This window comes from Pan troglodytes, chromosome 3 (assembly GCF_028858775.2).
Source record: "Pan troglodytes isolate AG18354 chromosome 3, NHGRI_mPanTro3-v2.0_pri, whole genome shotgun sequence".
In the NCBI taxonomy this organism is placed as follows: domain Eukaryota; kingdom Metazoa; phylum Chordata; class Mammalia; order Primates; family Hominidae; genus Pan; species Pan troglodytes.
In genome coordinates this window covers 139,573,106-139,587,532 of record NC_072401.2, presented here as the reverse complement: position 1 = coordinate 139,587,532, position 14,427 = coordinate 139,573,106, and the positions used below count along the sequence as shown (strand labels likewise).

At 36.6% G+C, this 14,427-nt stretch overlaps 1 long non-coding RNA gene across 3 annotated transcripts in view; it reads left to right on the top strand.

Annotated features, from left to right (window-relative positions):
* The first annotated feature begins 236 nt into the window (after positions 1-236).
* Positions 237-14,427, top strand: part of LOC104006211 (uncharacterized) — a 103,427-nt gene continuing 89,236 nt past the window's right edge. For 2 of the 3 annotated variants that reach the window (XR_002943617.3, XR_010156345.1), the window contains exons 1-3: positions 237-564; positions 1,484-1,621; positions 5,948-6,003. This is a non-coding gene — a long non-coding RNA (uncharacterized LOC104006211). The remainder of the gene's footprint in view (positions 565-1,483; positions 1,622-5,947; positions 6,004-14,427) is intronic. The other variant, XR_010156346.1, reaches the window with a different exon arrangement.

Below are 14,427 nucleotides of genomic sequence, written 5' to 3'. Positions count from 1 at the left end.
CTGGGAATGGATGACTTATTTTCCGTATCAGATGGTCCAGTTGGTATCTGACGGCACTACTACTTGCCAGTATTCAATCAAGCTATTTTGCACTGGTGCCTACTTCTGCTCTCAGGTGTTGCCTTGGGGATTTGCTTGAAATTGTGGTGGCTGCAGACAGCTCTATGAGCCCTTAAAGTTCTTTTGAAGCTGTCAGAGAGCAAGTCTCAATATAATCAGGGTGTGTTTTCCTTTGTGACATCATTAGCTTTTCTTGGGATCTCAAAGGACCCTGTGCAGCAGGCCACTATTTGAATGTGTGTTGCTCCTTGTGGCAGGTATACTGTTCCAATGCCCTGGGATCTCTGTAGTGGTCGGTACTGTATTGATTATAAATGGTGAAGTCCTAGTATCTTGCTAGAGTGAGCTGGCCAGGATGGTGGAGCTCTACCACCATTTCACAGGTTATAGACAGGGGCCCCCAGGTTTCAGGAAAGCAGCAATGACCCCTCAGTAATAGTTGGAAAGTGTGATATGACACTGAGCTTCACTGTGTTGGTGAAGAAGAGGTGAGGAAAATAAAAGGTAATTAATTTAACTTTATATATAGAACATTAATACATACATATGCAAACACAATATTTCAATATAAATATATAATAAATAAATTGTATATATATTTTCCATAATTTGATTTCATTGGAAAGTCAAAATTCATATACTAAAGAATTTTTGTTAATAATAAATAAAAACGATGAAGGGCACTGATTGGCTTTTGTGTCTCCACAACAGAGATTCTAACTTAACTTTTAACATTTGCTAAAATGCACTAATTGACCAAAATGCATGGGCTTAATTAATATCGGGACTCAAACAATAGTTACATCTGGGGTCCCACTAAATTTAAATATTCTACTTCTATATTTTGCCTGTATAAAATACAAAAATGAGTATTCCTCAATTTAACTATGGCCATGCCTACACTTCCCGTAATCATATATTCCATTGCTATAAAATATTCTATGTTGGACTTAGATTCTCTGACACAGTAAGTAATAAATTTAAATTAAAGTAAGTTTTTGGCACTTACAAATTGGATTGATAAAATGGGACCCCATAACCCCCCCAGTTAATAGTTAATATGGCCCAATATAAGTTGAAATGGGCTCAAGATTAAAACTAAGTATATAAAACCTAATTATTAAAGGGATAATTCTCCCTCCTGCTTTTCCATTTAGCAGCCAATCTTTCTCTGTTCCTGAATCTGAAAAAAAAAGAAAAAAAAAATATATATATATATATATATGTGTAGACATACAAAAGGTGCCTTACTACAGACTACTACAACCTTAATACTGTGATCCTATTCATTAGGACCCCTATACTCAATAACTAATATTATTAACATTGTTGATTCAACCCAATCAACATCTGGTACATAGTTTGCTCTTATAGATTTGGCTAACCTGTTCCATTCAGTTCCTATTTCTACGTCCTTTCACAGTTGCAGTTTGCCTCCACCTCTGAAGAAGCACAATATACCTTTCTGGGTTACCCATGGGATACTTCCCAACAGCTTTGTCATCACATACAATATTTGCAAACAAGATCTTAATGGCATCCACTTTCTCCAGGAACACAGGTATGACACTACATTAATATCCTCTTCCAAGGAGATTCATTGTTTACAACCATTAAGGTCAGTTAAGTCCAATATTTCTTAGTACTTCTGAGTTCTGGCGGCAACATATTCCTCATTTACAAATTTTACTTCTAAATTAAAATCAATAGGCACTCCTGTGAGTGCCCTCAAAAAACTCCTTCACTGTAGAGGCTTTGAAAACCTTTTGGCCTGGCACAGTGGCTCATGCCTGTAACCCCAGCACTTTGGGAGGCTGAGGCGGGGGGATCATTTGAGGTCAGGAGTTTGAGACCAGCCTGGCCAACATGGTGAAACCCGATCTCTACGAAAAGCATAAAAATTAGCCAAGTGTGGTAGCATGCACCTGTAGTCCCAGCTACTTGGGAGGCTAAGGCAGGAGAATTGCTTGAACCTGGGAGACAGAGGCTGCAGTGAGCCAAGATCGCGCCACTGCACTCCAGCCTGGGTGACAGGGCAAAAATCTGTCTCAAAAAAGAAAAAGAAAAAAATGAAAACCTGCTTCCAGGAGTCCTTGGACCACTGATAACTGCCATTGGTTGCCCCAGGGCTTCTTACGCAAGATATTGCCCCTCTTGGCTTTATGCTTTATACCATTAAAACAACAAGTGCCTGGCTACAAACAGGGATCTCTTGAAAATAAAGACTTTCACAAATCCTAAATCTGTGATTCTCCATACCCAACTGCTCACTATGCTTTAAGTAATAGAAACGGCACCCTACAAACTTGGTATAGTTACCAAGGCCTCTCTAAGAGGAGCCAAACCTGGGCCTTCTGGTGTATGCTACCTGAAGGAGGGGTGGCTTCCCTGGTCCTCAGTCCCTTAAAAGATGCCAGGGTGCTGGAGGAGGTCATCCTTACCCTATACCCCTTCTCTACCTGGGAAGCCCATTGGGAATAACTGAGTAAATGATAACGAGAGTTGGCAAACTATGTAGACAGCACTGCTAACCATCATACATCATGGTACTTAGTGTAATGTTGCTTCTTTCCATCCCTTAGCCACTTTTAGTTCCATCCCTTTTAAATATGTTTCAACTTTAAGTCATTTCTTTATTACTGTATCTAACCTCACATTTCCCTCTGGGAACTGCCACAGTAGGGATTCTCTGTGGAGAATGCCCCTGCAGCATGCTTCTGCCTGGACACCCAGTCATTCCAAAACATCCTCTGAAACCTAGAAGGAAGTTGCTGCACCTCTTTCACACGTGCATTCTGAGCACCTGCAGACTTAATACCATGTGGAAACAGCCAAGGCTTATGGCTTGCACCCTCTGGAGCTTCATTCTGAGCTACACTTGGGCTCCCTTGAGCCAAGGCTGGAGCTGGAGTGGCTAGAATGAGGCGAGCTGTGTCCTGGGGCTAAGCAGGGCAGCAGTGCCCTGGCCCTAACCCCTGAAACCATTATCCTCCTAGGCATCTGAATCTGTGGTGGTAGAGGCCATCCTGAAGACTTCTGAAATGCCTTTGAGGCCTTTTTACCATTATCTTGAATATTAGCACTTGGCTCCTTTTTAGTCATGGTAATCTCTCTAGCCAGTGGTTGCTCCACAGCCTGCTTGGATTCTTTTGTTACCACAGGACCAGGCTGCAAATTTTTCAAACTTTTATACTCTACTTCCCTTTTAAATATGTTTCAACTTTAAGTCATTTCTTTATTACTGTATCTGATTGTAGGCTGTTAGAAACAGCTAGGCCACATCTTAAACACTTTGTTGCTTAGACATTTCTTCCACCAGATATGCTAGGTTATCATTCTTAAGTTCAGCCTTCCACAGATCCCTAGGATGTGAACACAATGTAGCCAAGCTCTTTGCTAGGGCATAACATGCCCAATAAATTCCTCATTTCCATCTGAGACCTTGTCAGCCTGGTCTTCACTGTCCGTATTTCTATCAGTGTTTTGGTCACAACCAAAGTTCCACATTTTAATTTGTCTTTCTGTCTTCTTCTGAGCCCTCCAAACTCTTCCAACCTCTGCCTCTTACCCAATTCCAAAGCCACTTACACATCTTTTGTTGTCTTTATAGTAACATCCCGCTTCTGGTACCAATTTTCTGTGTTAGGCTATTTTTGCATTGCTATAAAGGAATACCTGATGCTAGGTAATTTACAAAGAAAGGAGCTTTTATTTTAGTTCATGGTTTTGGAGGCTGTACATTAAGCATGGTGCTGGCATCTACTTCTGGTGAGGCATCAGGAAGCTTACAATAATGGCAGAGGTGATGGGAAGCCAAAATGTCACATGGCGAGAGCAGGAGCAAGAGAGACAAGGGGGAGGTCCCAAACTCTTTTAAACAACCAGATTTCATGTGAACTAACTAAGGGGAGAATTCAGTCATTACCAAAGGGATTATGCTAAGCCATTCATGAGGGATCTGTTCCCATGATACAATCATCTTCCACCAGGCCCCACCTCCAACACTGGGAATCACATTTCAACATGAGATTTGGAAGGGACAAACATTCAAACCATATCAGTCCCTAATAAATGATGGAGACCAAGAAACAATGCACTTAGCCAAACTTCAGGCCATTGTGTTTGCACTAGATGCCCTGGTCAACAAATGGTTTCATCTTTATATTTATTATAAGCTATTAGGCCACTGCTTAAAAATTGTCCCCTTTAAGGCAAAAAACAAAGACAAACCAAACAAAACCTCTGGGAATTTCTTGAGTTACAGACACCCAAAGAATAAATCAAAATTACGAATCTCCATATGTTCTGAGGCCACAGTCTAAGGCTTTGCTGGGATATTTATTATTCCCTTCAAAGTTACAAGCATTACTACTACTAAAAAAAGGCATAAATTTCACTTATTAAAATATATCTTGCTAGGTTCTTGAAAAAGACATTCAAGAGAACTTTCACATCCTTGATAGCTCCCAAATAACTGCTTTAATTGAGAGACACAATGATGCCCTCAAAAAACTTCTTTTCTTTTCAAATTCCAAGACAACAAACAAACTAAGGTTCTCCAGTTTGTCCCAGGCCTTAACTACTTTCATATACATTTTTGATCTTGCCCTCATCCCACTAACACTGGAAGCCAGATGGAGGACTCATATTCTCCTAGGATTCATTACAATAGATTGTCCCACAGACGAGGTATCTATTCATATAACCAGGGACCCATTTAAACCTAAACTTTTATCCTGAACAAAACCTTGTCAGGGGCAGCTGCACATTATTCTATTGATTATTGGTCTTATTACTATTACTGGTTTGGGTACTTTTATTGGTTTACAATCAGACATCCAAATCCTTCAGCAAATGATTGTTTGAACCAATTATGCTAAATACTGTGTCCTACATTAACACAAATGTGTACCCACTTGAAAAGGATACCCAGTCAGACATTCCAGATGACATTGACCTGACCCAAAATCTCTCCACTGAGATGACATTACCTCAGATGACATCATCCTAACCCAAGACCTCGATGTTGTAGATGACTTCACTCTTTACCCTAAACCTTCACCAAGGGATACTCACAGACTGCCTTTCCTAAGGCAGAAAATGGACCCAGCACATTTTTACATATCTGTCTAAATTCACTGTCTGCTTATCCTGTGATCCTGGTATACTTCTCCGGTCAAATATATATCCTCACACTTCCATACCTAAAGAAAATTCTGGTACAGGTTACTAAAATTAATGGAGATTATTGCTTTCCCCAAAAGGCACCAATTCTATGTCATTAAACCCTTTAACTCCCTGAGGAGAGGACTTACCCACTCTCTGATGTCTTTTTCTGCCACCTACCTCCAGCTTTCCACTCCAATCTTTTGCCCTGTGTCTCCACACACAACCACAACTACTCTTTTCCCTTACAGTCAATAGATCTCCACCACTCAACTCCAACTGCCTTACTTTTGAGTATGATTCTAAGACATCATGAGATAAATTACACTAATGTTAATAATTTTATATTGCTTCAGTATTCCTTTTAAAATATACATTTATTAATACTAGAAGCAGGGTTCAGGCCACCTTGACCCTGTTTCCAATACTGTATCCCACTTGAATGGCTCTAGTCAATGACAAGGTATAAAAGCATAGAAGCATCTCTCCCATCTAGCAGGCCAGGCTCCCTGCTTTTCTCCTACTTCCTTTAAATGGACCATTTAGACATTTGCTCAGGAACTTAAAGTGATCACCTCTGATTCACAATGTGACCTCCTGAAATTAGTGCCTATTTGTTTTAAACCTACTGATTAAAGCTCTCCACAGGAAATTTGGATAATTCTGTGGGTCCAATAAAGGAATTGACCCAAAAGTCCCTTCTCTCTCTCTCTTCTTGCAGCCCCTGACATGTGCGTGTTTGCGTAGAGAAGGCATGCTATGTACCCCCTAGGATACGTGAGTATGAAAAACTTTTAAACTATTGCATTCTGATTGTGTCATTAAACTGCACCTGCAATCCAATCCCTAACAGTGAGACCACCTAGAGGAGACTCATGCAGGTGGATCCCCTGCTGGTGCTCTCCTGTGTGGGCCTCTGATGGCTGCTGAAAACAGTAGCTACCAATGAGTTATTAAAGAAATTCAGAGTTTAAATGAAAACAGGGAGTAAAATGTACTATTGTTGTATCAAAATTAGTTAAGCCATCACAATTAAGTTGTTATCAGCTTGAAATAGGCTGTCATACATATGAGATGTTCCATGTAAGCCTCATGGTAACTACAAAGCAAAAATCTTCAATAGAAGCACAAAACAAAACTAGAAAATATTCAAAGCATACTACTATTGAAAACCATCAAACCACAAAGAAAGACAGAAAGAGAGGAAGAAACAAATTCTTAATAAAACAACCAGAAAACAAGTAAGAAAATGGCAGTAATAAGTTCTTACCTATCAATAATTATCTTATATGTAAATAAGTTAAACTCTCCAATAAAAGGAAAGAGAGACAGAATGAATAAGAAACAGGACCCAGTTATGTGCTGACTACAAGAGACTCACCTCAATTTTAAGGACACACACAGAGTAAAAGTGAAGGGATGGAAAAAGATATTCCATGTAAATAGAAACCACAAGAGAACAAGGGTAGTAACCAAATAAAACAGACTTTATGTCAAAAACCATCAAAAGAAGGGCATTATATAATGATAAATAAACCAAATCCTGAAGAGAATATAGCAATTGTAAAAATACCTTCATTCAACATTAGCACACATAAATATATAAAACAAATAGTAAAAAATCTGAAGAGACAGATTGCAATACAATAATAGAAGGAGACTTCAATACCTCACTCTCAACAATGAAAAGACCATCTGAACAGAAAAATGATAACTAAATATTAGACTTGAACAGCACTTTAAATTAAATGGATGTAATAGACCTATATGAAACAGTCCATGCGGTAGCAACAGAATAGATATTATTCTCAAGAACAAACAGAACATTCTCCAGAATAGAACACATGTGAGGGCACAAAAACAGCCTCAACAAATTCAAGAAGACTGAAGTTATATTGAGTATCATTTTTGACCACAATAGCCTAAAACTAAAAATCAGTAAGAGGAATTTTGGAAAAACTACAAATACATGGAAGTTAAACAAAATACTCCAGAACAATCAATGGTCAACAAAGAAATTAGAAGAAAAATTTTAAATATCTTGAGATAAACAAAAATGGAAACAAAACAAACCAAATTTATGGTATACAGGAAAAGCAGTTATAAGAGGAAAGTGTATAGCAATAAATATCTAGATAAAAAACAAAACAAACTAAAGCAAAACAGAAAGATCTCAAATAAACAACCGAATATTATACCTCAAGAAACTAGAAAAAGAAGAACACACAAAACTCAAAATTAGCATGAGGAAGGCTGTAATAGATAAATAACATGGAGAGAAGAAATAAATAATATGAAGACTAGTAAAACAATACATCCATGAAACTAAACTTTTTTAACTTTTAGGTTTAGGAGTACATGTGCAGGTTGTTATACAGGTAAACTGCATGTCACAGGAGTTTAGTGTGCAGATTATTTAGTCACACAGTTAATAAGTATAGTACCTGATAGGTATTTTTAAAATCCTCTCTTTCTTCCTATCCTCCAACTTCAAGTAGGCCCCAGTGTCTGCTGTTTCCCTATTTGTGCCTGTGTGTTCTAATTTTTTAGTTCCCACTTCATAAGTTAGAACATATGGTATTTGGTTTTCTGTTTCTGTGTTAGTTTGTTCAGAATAATGGTGTCCAGCTCCATCCATGTTGCTGCAAAGAAAATGATCTCCTTCTTTTATATGGCTGCATAGTATTCCATGGTTTATATGTGTGACATTTTCTTTATCCAACCTACCATTGATGGGAATTTAGATTGATTCCACGTCTTTGCTATTGTGAATAGTGCCCTGATGAACATACGCATGCGTGTGCCTTTATAGCAGAAGTAATTATATTCCTTTGGGTATATAACCCATAATGAGATTGCTGGGTCAAATGGTAATTCTGGTTTAAGTTCTTTGAGAAATGGCCACACTGCTTTCCACAATGACTGAGCTAGTTTACACTCCTACCAGCAGTGTATAAGTGTTCCCTTTTCTCCACAACCTTGCCCTCACCACCATCTCTTATATTTTTTCTTTTTTTTTCTTTTTTCTTTTTTTCTTGAGATGGAGTCTTGCTCTGTCACCCAGGCTGGAGTGCAGTGGCACAATCTCGGCTCACTGCAAGCTCTGCCTCCCAGGTTCATGCCATTCTCCTGCCTCAGCCTCCTGGTAGCTGGGGCTACAGGTGCCCACAACCATGCCCGGCTAATTTTTCATATTTTTAGTAGAGACAGGGTTTCACAGTGTTAGCTAGGACGGTCTCGATCTCCTGACCTCGTGATCCACCCACCTTGGCCTCCCAAAGTGCTGGGATTACAGGCATGAGCCACTGTGACCAGCAATTTTTTTTCTTTTTTTATAATAGATATTCTGACAGATATGAGATGGTATCTCATTATGGTTTTGATTTGCATTTCTCTAATTTTGATATAGAGAATTTTTTAACATGCTTGTTGGCCACATGTGTGTCTTCTTTTGAAAAGTGTCCATTCATGTCTTTTGACTACTTTTTAATGAGGTTGTTTCTTTTTTGCTTGTAAATTTAAGTTCCTTATAGATTCTAGATATCTAACCTGTGTCAGAAATACAGTTTGCAAAAATTTTTTCCCATTTTATAGGTTGTCTAATTACTCTGTTGATAAGTTTCTTTTGCTATGCAGAAGCTCTTTAATTTGATTAGGTCTCATTTGTCAAATTTTCATTTTTGTTGCAACTTCTTTTGGCATCCTCATCATTAATTCGTTGCCAGGTCCTTGCCCTAGAATGAAATTTTCTAGGTTATCTTCTAGAAATTTTATAATTTTAGTATTACACTTAAGTCTTCAATCCATCTTGAGTTGATTTTTGTATATAGTGTAAGGAAGGAGTCCATTTTCAATCTTCCACATATAACTAGCCAGTTATCCCAGCAGCATTTATTGAATAGGGAGTCCTTTCTCCACTGCTTATTTTGGTCAGCTTTGTGGATGGATGCATGTGTGTGGCATTCTTTCTAGAATCTCTAATATGTTCTGCTTGTCTAGGTGCCTGTTTTTGTACCCGTACCATGCTGTTTTGGTTACTGTTGCCTTGTCATATAGTTTGAAGTCTGTTAACATGATGTCTCCAGCTTTGTTCTTTTTGCTTAGGATTGCCTTGGCTATTTGGGCTCTTTTTGGTTCCATATGAATTTTGACCTAGTTTTTTCTAAGATTTTTTTTTTTTTTTGACAGAGTCTTGCTATCTCACCAGGCTGGAGTGCAGTGGCACAACCTCAGCTCACTGCAACCTCCACTTCCTGGGTTCAAGCAATTCTCCTGCCTCAGCCTCCCGAGTAGCTGGGATTACAGGCACGCGCCACCATGCCCAGCTAACTTTTGTATTTTTAGTAGAGACAGGGTTTCACCATGTTGGCCAGGATGGTCTCAATCTTCTGACCTCATGATCCTCCCGCCTTGGCCTCCCAAAGTGCTGGGATTACAGGCATGAGCCACCACGCCCAGCCAGAATTGTTTTTTTTTTTTTTAAATAAACAAAATTGACAAAACTTTGGCTAGACTAAGAAAAAAATGAGAGAAACCTCAAATAAATTACATCAGATATGAAAAAGAAGACACTACAGCTGATACCACAGAAATACAAAGGATCAAAAGAGACTATTACAATTATATGCAACAAATTTGATAATTTAGAAGAAACAAACAAATCCCTAACACATCTAACCTACCAAGACTGATTGATAAAGAAATAGAAAATCCGAGCAGAAAATAACAAGTATGGAGATTGTATCAGTAATAAGAAAGTCTTCTATCAAAGAAAATCACAAGATCTGATGGCCACATGGCTGAATTCTACCAAATGTTTAATGAAGAACTAATACCAATCCTTCTCAAACTCTTCCAAAAAACTGAAGAGGAGGGAACATTTCCAAGCTCTTCATGAAGTCAGCATTACCTTGATACCAGAGCCAGACAAGGACATTACAAGAAAAGAAAACTGCAGGCCAGTATCCTTGATGAACATCATTGCAAAAACCCTCAACGAAATATTAGCAAACCAAATTGAACAATATATTTAAAGGACCATCCATTATGATCAAGTGGGGTTTATCCCTGATATACAAGAATGGCTCAACATACTGAAGCCAATGAATATGATACATTACATTAACAGAATGAAGGCCAAAACACCATGTAATCATCTCATTAGATATAGAAAAGGCATTTGATAAAATTCAACATCTTTTTTATGATAAAAACGCTCATTGAATTAGGTACAAAAGGAATGTACCGCAACACAATAAAGGCCATGTAGGAGAAGCCCACAGTTAACATCATACTTAACAGAGAAAAAGTGAAAGTCTTGCCTCTAAGATCTGGAACAAGACAAGGATGCTCACTCTTGGCACTACGTTCAACATAGTATTGGAAGTCCTTGCCAGAGCAATTAGGCAAGAGATGAAAATAAAATACATATAATTAGGAAAGTAAGAAGTAAAATGGTCACTCTTTGCTGATGACATATTCGTATATATAGGAAACCCTACAGACTAAATTAAAAAAAAAAACCTGTTGGAATTAATGAACAAATACATTAAAGTGGTAAGATACAAAAATCAACATGCAAAAACTAGTCAAATTTTTGCATGCTAATAACAAACTATCTGAAAAAGAAAGAAAACAATCCCATTTATAATAGTGACAAAAATTAACATACTTAGGAATAAATTTAATCAAGGAAGTAAAAGATGTGTACACTGAAAAGTTTAAAACACTGATGAAAGAAATTGAAGAAGACCCAAATAGATGGAAAGATATCCTATGTTTGTGGATTGAAATAATTAATAGTTAAAATATTCATTCTACCCAAGGTGATTTATAGATTCAATGTAATTACTGTAAAAATGTGTTTTATTTTTCATAGAAATAGAAAAAAAATGCTAAAATTCATATAGAATAACAACAAACCTTGAATAGCAAAGGCAATCATGAGCAAAAAGAACAAAGCTGGAGGTGTCACACTAGCTGATTTTAAACAATACTAGGGAGTTCTCTAGTAATTAAAACAGCATGATGCTAGAAAAAAAAAAAAAAAAGATGTATCAACCAGCAGACTGGTTGAAGAGAGCCCAGAAATAAACCAATGCATGCACAGTTGATTGATTTTCAACAAACCTGCCAATAATACATGGTGGAAAAAGGATAGTCTCTTCAACATATGGTGGTGAAAAAACTAGATATCCACATGAACAATATTGGACCCTTATCTCACAGCATAAATGAACTAAAAATGGATTAAAAACTTAAACTGAAGACCAGAAACTGTAAAACTACTAGACAAAACACAGGGGGAAAACTATACAACATTTGTCTTAGCAATGATTTTTTGGATTTGACACCAAAAGAACATGCAACAAAGGCAAAATAGACAAATGGAGTTCTATCAAACTAAGAAGCTTCTGCACAGCAAAGGAAACAATTAATATAGGGGAACAACCTATGGATTGGAAGAAAATATTTGCAAGCCAAACATCTGATAAAATGTCAATATTCAAAATATATAAGGAGATCAAACAACTCAATAGCAAGAAGACAAAAAGCCCAATTTAAAAATGGGCAAGGGGCCTAAATAAGCACTTCTTAAAGGAAGACATACAAATGGCCAATAGATATATGAAAAAATACTCATCACTAATCATCAGGGAAGTGCAAATTAAAATCAGAATGAAATATCATCTCACATCTGTCAGAATGGCTATTATCAAAAAGAAAAACAATAACAAAGGTAAGTAAGAATGTGGAGAAAAGAAAACCCTTGTACACTGTTGTTGGGAATGTAAACTGGTATAACCACCTTGAAAAACTATATGGAAATTCCTTAAAAAACTAAAAATAGAATTATATGAGGCAAAAACCATATTTCTAGGTATTTACCCAAATATTTGAAATACATTTGTTGAGGAGGTGTGTGCACTCCCATGTTCACTGCAGCAGCCAAGTCATAGAAACAATCTAATTGTCCATCAACAGATAAATGGATAAGGAAAATGTGGTTTATATACACAATGGAATACTCTTCAGCCTTATGAAAGAAGGAAATGTTATTTGCATGTATGCAATTGGAGAACATTATGCTAATTGAAATATGACAGGCCCAGAAAAACAAATACTGCGTGTTCTCGACTATATATAGTATCTTAAAAGAGTTGAACACATAGAAGTAAGAGAGTAGAAAGTGGTTATGGAGGTTGAGGGATGGGATAATGGGGAAATGATGATCAATATGGGTTTTTTTAAAATATCTATTGCACACTGTGGTGGATATATTAATAGTTGATAATGGAGTATTCTACATTTCAAAATTGCTGAGAGTAAATGTCAAACGTTCTCACTACCAAAAAATGTTAAGTATTTGAGGAAACGGATGATTTAACAAGTTTGATTTAATTATTCACATTGTATTCATGAATCATAACATCATATTGTACTCCACAATTTTCTACAATTATAAATTGTGAATTTACAATTCTAAATAATGAGAAAAATGAATATATGGCTTGTCTTGGTGTTAGGAACAAATTAGATTTGTCTTAGTGTTAGGAGCAAATTAGACAGATTTTTCCTAAAACCTCCAGCTAGTTTTGAAATCATTGTATTTTCAAAAAAAATGCACCTATAATAGTCATTTCGTTTTCATTTAATAATATACTATACTTCTATGTAACATTTTGACTTTAGGATACTAAAGTATAAATAAGATTAGATAACTTTAATTTTATGTGTTATTATTCATACTCTGCATTATTAAAAATGTGTAAAGAGGCTAACTTGTAAGATTAAGATACCAATTTTTTTTAAGCAAGAAATTAAAGGAAAATAAGTAGGAAAACTGAGATAAATATTAAAACATAAAATGCATCACATAATATCCAATATACTTGGTTGAAAATCTGACCTCAATTTTCCTGTTAATACAGAAAACATTTAAGAAGGATTTTATTCCTTATACTGTAGGATTTTTCCTATACATCTTTCTATGAGCTTATAAGAAATATATACTTCCGACATGATATATTTAACAAAAGAACAAAATAGTGAGAAAAGATTGTTAAATCAAGTATGAAAGCAAACTAAATTTTAATCAAAGCATAACGTAAATTAGTTTTCGGGTCCAACTTTTAGGTGGTATGATATGTCTCCTGGTTGTATGAAGAACAAATGAAGAGAACATTAAAGTGGACATTTGTATATTTTTGTGGTAATATTTATTCAGCATCCCTCATACGCCTTGAGATTATAGTAAATACTTTTATTATGATAAATTTTTCAGATTGATTGACTAGGTTCATGAGGAACTATAAATAAATATTCAATATAAGCTGAATATATCTAGTTATCTCTATAAAACATATGGGAATGCCAGTGATACTGGCCAATTGGGAGAACATCCAGAGGTGTATTTGGATACTGATGCCCCTTTTCTTTTTCCGTAAGTCATGCAAATATTCTCTGTTCTCAGATGTTAGTTAAAATAATGTTAACAATGTTTATTGAGTAACAGTTATGTGTCACAGTATGTAGTTGCTACGGTTGATATTAAGAAAGAGTAAATCCATAACTTAAGGTGCATATAATATATTAAAGGTATAAGACAAATTTAAGAATATAATACACAATCTAGTAAGGAAGCCTGTCAAGAAGTATCAACAATGTCTGATACAGTGCAGATGAGGGAAGGATGGCTTCTTTTGAGGGACAGAAAAAAAGGTTTCATGGAAGAGGTGATATTTGAAATGGGTCTGGAAGAATTGATATGATTTGAACCAGAGGATAAAGGTGTTCCATGCAGAAAGAATGCCATCATTCTAAGAGCCCAGGTGGCATTCAGTTCTGTTCACATCCTTAACTCTCTGTCCCCAGACCCCAAAGAAGCAGTCACAATAGGAAAAGTCATTTCATTTCTACTCTTATTTACAGAGCTTTAGCCTGCATCTCACACGCTCCAGTTCGAAGCATGTGTCCTGTCCTCTCTCGGTGTGCCTGGCTTCATTAAGGAATCCTCATTTTTGTAGCACTCATTAAAATTGACAACTTATTTGGATGGTCTGCATGACTTTTCTCATCAGCAACTCTGAGAGTTGCTCTGATTCAAATCACTTCCTAGTGCCCCAGCAGCTGCCTATTGATAAGATTACAAGGGATACCTCTTCTCTATTCCTCTCCCTCCTTTCCCCCTGAACCAGGCAT